We start from the raw sequence: 8,121 nt of genomic DNA, 5'->3' as shown, positions 1-8,121 counted from the left end.
GATGTCAAGTATGTACCAGGACTGAAGAGAAACTTGGTGTTAATCGTGATGCTAGAAGATAGAGGCTATGATGTAGTCTTTAGTAAGGGAAAGGTTTTCCTTAGACACATCATCACTAGACAGTTGAAGCAGATTGGTTCATGGGTCAAGAACTTGTATGCTCTTGAGGTTCAAGATGCATGCAAAGCCTTGATCAGCAAGGCAACTGATTGAGACTTGGTGGTTGCGAGGTAGGGTATGTTTCCTCTCAACATGTAGCACCAGAAGAAGTCTCAGACAATTTTGGAGGAGCCACGATTGGTATAGCAGCTTCAGGCAATTATGGAGTGGCTACAATAGGGGAAGCTGAGTGGAGATCAAGTAGAGACATCTACTCATGCAGAGACCTGTAGTAGGTGGAAAATTCGAGCTAGGTGGGCTGAGGGATCACATGTAGCCATACCTCCAGGTAGGAGGTGGGGCAATGTAGAGTGATCGTTCTAAGGACGAGGGGAAGGATCCTTGAGATACCCAACCTATTAGATGAGACCTTACTACAGGAGCCCCGATGTGGAGTAGCAAGAACTGACTCATTAGGTAGAGACAGATGTGGATGGAGTGGCAGAGAGAGCTACAGTGTAGGGAATCCTAGGACAGAGCAGAGCATGCAGGCTGCAACAATGCGAGAGACACAAGTGTGTTGCACAGTGCAGGGTAGCACAGAGAAGGGTGCAATGGTGCGAGATGCATGGATATGTTGCAGTAGCGTAGATGTTAGAGAGGGAGCACTTGTCAATAGCATGTAGAGCTTCAACATCAGAGTATGTTCTAGCCCAATAGAGTGGTCAGTTGGGAGTGTTTTTGTTCCAAGACTTATTGGAGCAAGCGGACATGGTGGATGTGTTGCATGCAGAACATTCTAGAGTTACAGGATCTAGTTTGATAGGAAGCCTTTCTTGTTGAGAGGGAGTGTTGAAAAATGTGCAACAAGAAATGCTAAATTTAGAATGTGCTAATAGTAGAAGTTCTAAAAATAGCACTTCTAAAATAGCAGTTTTTCCAAGTGAGCATTTTGGCCACCTTGAGTGAGAGGTGAAACTACTAAAAATAGATGTTTCTAAATATAGCATTTTTGGGTCCCTTCCTATTTTTAGCAGTCCCTGGTTTAACTATAGGAAGTAAAAACGAATTTGGTCTTAACAACAGCTTAAAATATTAATTAATTAATCTCCATGAGTTATTTAGTTGTGGAAATTAAACTAGAGGTCTTTGTGAAATCATGCAATTATTTTCTCTCTTGATTTAGGAATTTATCCCTTGATTAAAGGAGATAAGGTTTAGTTCTATATTGAGAGGATCAGTTTACTTAGTTTTAACTACTCAAGTCTAGTTAGACTAATTTAACAAGTTGTGAAATTAGGGAAAAATAGTTTGTTAATGCTTGCATGCATGTGACAACTATTATTTCAGTTAACTGAGCATTTTCTCATGGATAACTGATGCATGTCAGTTCAGACAAAGACCCAGTTGAGATCAGATAGTGGGACACTGTATTATCAGTTGCTAGGATATTTTAGGTAAGTATTCCTTGAATGGAGAAGGATTTATTTCCAATAAAATTACGTGATATAGGAGCTTGGAGGACTTGTGGCCAATATATTGAGGCCTAGGGAGTCTATGAGCTTCATCTTCTGATTGCAGAAAGAGTAGGATAGCTCCTGAGCTGATTGTTTTTGTAACCTGGAGAGGATTTCCACTTGATTGATAATACAGATAGGGGTTTTATTCTAGTGCTTTCCCCAGTGATATATCTTGTGTTATGGTTGATCATTTCCCTTGATCAGTTATATGTGTTTATGATTGATGTTGCTCATGAAATAGATTATGCTTCCGCTTAATGTTTTGTAGAACTAGACCAAATATTATGATTTAGTACATTGCATATATCAATTTGATCTACAAGTGAAATTTCTACAAGTCTAACTTGCAAAAATAATTATAGCTCACATTGATCAATGCTAAATTTGTAGTGGCCGATAGGAAAATCATCCATCTTATAGTCTTTCTTTGACAAGATCTAATATATTTAAATGCGAAGTTCATGAGTAAGTGCATAAAAACTTGCATAAATTTTGGTGGGAAGTAACACATTTACAAGTGATGAGGAAAACATAAATAATGGTCGGAAGTAACTCCTACTAAGTGTATTTATTTAGATCTTATTCCTATCTACTTTTAATCTTTTTTTTATTTTTATTTTTGGATGATTCTTTTGCAAGAATAAAAAATCTTAAACAAATATCTAAAAATCCTGATGAATATTTCTACCATATGCAGAAATTATGAAAAATAAATATCTATCTTTCAATGTCAAGAATTATAATTTGTTTTGGTTAATTCTAAATTAATAGTGATCAACAAACAAATTGATTTGCAGAATATCTTTCTTTGGAAGAGAGTAATAATGATTTTGTAATCATATTTAAATTTAATTAATAAGCGCATAGAAACTTAATACTTACAATAAACTTACACTATAACAAGATTACTAACAATAGATATTCACCCGCACTTTACAAGATAGTATTAACTTGTCATTAGGTTTTGTTATAGTATCATGGGGCAATCCCATGGATTATCAATACGACATGCCTAAAAAATATAAGTACTCATACAACCAACCCATAACCATCTTAACTGTGGATCTACCAAACTCCCAAAGGGATAAGATATCTTTTCATTCTAAAAGAAGTTTTCATGTGAAGAGTTTTGATCCCTCTCAGCCACTTATGTAGAACACTTATGTAGATCTAGAGTTAAGATGGATTGGGTTCACTAAATATTAACCGGCCATATAAGTTAAAATGTTGATGATTAATTTTTACTTACTAAATATTATCTAGGCCATATAAATTAGATGGTTGATAAATACCTATAGGTGACGATTGTGGCAATAGTTTTGGAAAGAATTAAAATATTAATGTTAGGAGTTGACAACTATGACAACAATATTGAGAATTCAAGTATGGCAAAAGATACTTTTTAGTGATACGCATAATTATAAATCCAATTATGAAATGAAAACAAATTAATAAATTTAATCACTACATGTCATTAATGTGTAATAATGACCAAAGTTCTTATTTTATTAAATTCTTGTTAAATTCCTAACATTTACTTCTTCTTCTTTTTTAAGTAAAAATAATATAAAATATGCCAAATATAAAGAAGCCTACATTCACTTAATTTTTATAGTTAAAAAACTATAAAATTTGTGATACTCTTTCCAATATAAACATGGCTACTAGCATAATAATTGTAATTGTAAAATTACTACAATATCTAGGAAACTAATAACAAATAATTAATAATAAAAATTCTTATAACAACATTTTCAGATAACAGAAACCAAATTTGATGTAATAAATCACTTCATACATTACACATTTATTTTATTAGAGTATATAATAATTTTAAAAAGTAAAACGTTGAAAAGTGTGGAAAGTGAAGTATATCAATTGCTTAATTATATATATATGTATATCAATTTTATTTGAAAGCATCAAAAAAATTATACATATTTATGATTTTATCAAAACATTTCTATATATATAAATAAAATAAGATGATATAAAAATTGCTTAATTACATATATATATATATATCAATTTTATTTGAAAGCATCAAAAAAATTATACATATTTATGATTTTATTAAAACATTTCTTTAATATATAAATAAAATGAGATGATATAAAAATATTTTGTAAAGATAAATATTAAAATAATTTATTTATAGTTGATATTGAGATAATTTTTTATTAAAATATTATGATAAATATTATCTTTCCTTCATTCCTGGGTCTTTCCGAAGTCTGTTCTTCCAATCATGTAGAGTACGCCTCTTTCTTAACCTTTCTTCCGTAGAGGATTGGGTCAATAGATTACAATTATTGTGGATTTAAAAAATACTAAATGTCCAAATAAATATACTTTGCTACTAATATTATCATTCAATTGCCTTGCGTATTCCAATCCTTGTGGTTATAAAATGGATTTAAACATAGAACGACTGCTATGACATTATGTTTGGCTTTCTCACTAACATTTTTCATTTTTAACATTTTCACATAAATAAATCACACTCTCTAGATTCGATAGTAATGATATCATCCTAAAACATACTATAATAGAAAACGCAATGGCACACAAAACTAAAATTCAATCAAGAACTTTGTCTCCCAATTAAGAGGCTTTCTATTATATGTTACACAAAAACCCAAAATTGGTGTTTTAAGATGAGTATTTGGATCTATTGTGAAGCATAATAGAATGATAGATCTAAAAAGTGATATCCTTAAGCCTAAACAAAACTCTTACATGGGTTTTAAACCCACTTCTATCATGGTTATTGGGATAATTAATTTTGATATGATTAATCTATTGGATTTCATATTCAACCATGAATCTACAAGAGGAGGGATTAACTCATTTTTCATTTGCGTAACTCCCAAAGAAATCAATTTGGATTCCTTTGCTGGGTATAAAATTATCTATTTAGGAAATGTTTTATATAAGATAATTTCTATAATTTCATCATAACACGAAAATAATCTCTTTCCCAAGATCATCTATATCAATGAAAGGGGATTAGTGTCCCATAGGAAAGTAATATGTAATATCATATTGGTCCAAGAAGTAGTGCATTCAAATAACATAGGGAAGGATAAAGGTATTCTCATCAATCTTGATATGGAAAATACATTCGACTGTGTGAATTAAGAATTTTCGCTAAAAGTTCGATCTCAATTTGGCTTCAATGGGAAACTTCTGAAAAGGGTGGAGGTTTGTATCTCCTGCCCTTGGATCCCCCCTTCATAACTGGTTGTTCCCTTAGCGTTTTCAAGGCCTCAACATGACTTCATGAAGGGTGCCCCTTGTCACCTTTCCTTTACATATTGATGCAAGATTATTTAAGTAAATGTTGTGAATATGAAGGAAGGAATTATAGCCTTTTGGTTATAAGATATATCTCAAGAATCATGAGTATAAATCACTCTCGATTTTTGAATGATACACTCTTATTTGGAGGAGTGCCCTTAATTATTACAGAGCGGTTGAAGTAGGTTATAAATAAATATCGAGTGGAGTTTAGAGCTATTGTTAATCATATAAACTAATAGATATATTCTTTGAATATTATTCCCCTTCTTAAGACACATCTAGGTCTCCTTCTTGGGTTACATCCTATAATCTTTTGAAAAAAGTTAAGATATTTTGGGTTTTAGTTTATTTTGAATCCCATTCTTCACAAGCATAGTTAGGAATTATTATGAAATTCAAGTTCAGCCTACAACAATGGGGAGTGATTTGGTAAAAATTAGCTAGGCATCAAGTTCTAATTAAAGCGATATTATGAACTTTTCCTCTTTACTAGTTCACAACTCTCTTAGTGCTAGCCGAGACTTTTTGCGAACTATCTAAAATTATGAGAATTTTTTTATGGGAGGGTAGGAAGAAGAGCCATAAAAAGTTTCATCTCATTAAAATAGTTGTGGTAAAATCCCTAATGTCTTGTGGTGGCTTAGAAATTTGGGAACCCTGGTTTCTAAATATTACATTAGGTGCCAAGTTGATATGGAGAAATATTTCAAATCATTATGCCTGCTGGGAGGAAGTTTTGTGATTAAAATACTTTCAACAAAGCTAATATTTAAGCCTGAAATCTACCATATCTTAAAAGAGAGGCTTTTCCATCTAGAAGCTCTTCTATTTGTCTATAGATATAATTAAAGAGCATCTTTTTAGATATTTGGTCAATGGGAATTGAATAAATCTATGGTTGAATTAAATCCTTAATTATAGGGATGTGCAAATTCATGGGGATCTCATCCACATGAGAGTATGGTTGGTATCACATATATCAAAAAGTGATCATTCTAGTTTGTAGCTTTTTTGCGACATGGGTTGCATTACAAGCCATCTCTTAGCTTGTGTTAGCCTGTTGATGTCGCTGTTGGCTCACTGCACCCAAAGGAATCAATAATTTGATGATCATTGGGTATGGTGATATTTAGAATTTATGGTTTGAGAAGGATATTGTGTTTTATTATTTTAATCAAGGCTACCTTTAAAGTATCATGTTTGGTCATGAGCTTAGACTTATAACTATTTACTACAGCATAATTCATTGTTGGTTCTTTTGCATCATAAAATATTGAAAACAAAGGATATTCATGAAAGAGGAATGGATATACCCCCACATTTTCCTTTATTCCTAAGATAGGAAGAACCAATTGCTCATCTATTTATTAGTCGTTTGTTTTTCGCAAAGTCTGGGAGTTCACCATTGCTCCTCCCTTCTCTAGAATTCAATGCCCTGACTAGCACACACCCCTCTTACTTTCTTGGGATGATTTCTACCTTGGAAAATTGAAAGGGAAGAACTCTCGCAAGAAAATATAGTTTCCATTCTTGAAATTTGTCTATTAGAAGGTTCAGATTGCTTAGAATGACATCATATTCAATCAGAAGTGATATCACCCTCACTTTATAGCCTGAAGATCTCAAGTGCTATGTGTTGAATATTTGAAGAATTATTCCTTCATTACTAATATGGGAATGTGAATTCCTAAGAAAAGGGATGGATTCTTACTCCTTCCTACTTTGTGAAGGAGCAATAAAACTCACTAAAGACCTCGAGAATAGTGGAAGTTAATGATAGATTAAGATGAATTGAAATTATTGTGGAAATATTAGATTTTATTTTTACTATGTTTTGATGGTGCTTCAAATCATAGTTTGAGAGTAGAAGGGAAAGGTTATTCTCAACCCTAATGGAAAATTTGAAATTGAGTATGGGTGGGGGTTAGGTAGCTATGAAAATAATGAAGCAAAGGCATATGGATTACTACAAGGGCTCCTTCTGGCCAAATAAGCATGAATCAAAGATTTGGTGGCATTGGGAGATTTACGATTGGTTATATATCACGTTGTTCATGGATATTTTTGTAAGGATTGTAATTTGTGAAGTATTATTGATCGAATCAGGTATCTCAAACTAGCCTTCTCTACTATTAGCTTATGTCATGCATTGAGAATGAACAATTCTACTCATGTAGATGATCTTGACAATAAAAATGTAAAATTAAACATAAGAAACATAATGAAAGGTTGTATTCCTTCCCTCACAACTATTCCTAAATTGTGGGTCTCAAATGTAATGTAAATCTTGTCTATATCTATAGGTATTTTAGAGAATCTATACCTCAAAAGACCTCATATCCTTCAGGATAGTGAAAGGAATAATAGATATTGGGAATAAAGATTGTTGTGAGGTTACATATATAGCTAACATCAAAGTATTTTTGATGTACTCACATATTGTATAGAACATGATCTAAGTGGATATCTCGAAATAATACAATATTTTCACCACTTTTCAAAAAGAAAAGAAAGCAAACAAAAAACACACACACACACCAACACTTTATAGTAAGTATCTTAATATTTTGGTCTATTTTAAATTGCTAACATAAACCATATTTTTGTACTATGTAACTTTATGTTATATAACTAGGCGACATCTCCTTTTTTTTTAATTAAGAAAATGGTAGACGTTCTTGTTATCACCAATGATACTTCAGATCGAGTTAATGGGACTGCTAATATACTCATGATCCTAGCACAACCACTAAGAATCCTTGCTACATAGGTAAAACAAATATTTGAAACTGGGTAGACCACCTATATTGGTTGGAAAACACCTTTTGGTGCAGAATATCCACCGTTTGGCTTAGTCCAATGAGCTTAGGTCACATCTCCTTTAATATAAAACTTACATTTTTCGCGTGTGATACTTTACTTGGTAAGCCTATGTTATATAAATTTATGAGAGTGATGAAAGCCATATATTAAATCCTCCCAACTAGCAAACTTATATTCAATCATGATTATGCAATAATTACACTTAAAAATATAGTGATGATACTTAGAATCAACCTTGTGTCATATAAATACAATCCTAGCCCAATAAAAAAACTTCTCTAATAATAATAATAAAAAAAAAATTATGTATCACTTAAAAAAATTATAAATATTCAATATAAATAGTAAAATAATATTTATTCCAATAACGTGTTAA

The sequence above is a fragment of the Pinus tabuliformis genome, chromosome 5_2 (genome assembly GCF_031772625.1).
Source record: "Pinus tabuliformis cultivar Carrire ecotype Pingquan chromosome 5_2, CPIR1, whole genome shotgun sequence".
NCBI lineage: Eukaryota > Viridiplantae > Streptophyta > Pinopsida > Pinales > Pinaceae > Pinus > Pinus tabuliformis.
Note: the sequence above shows the minus strand (reverse complement) of the source record.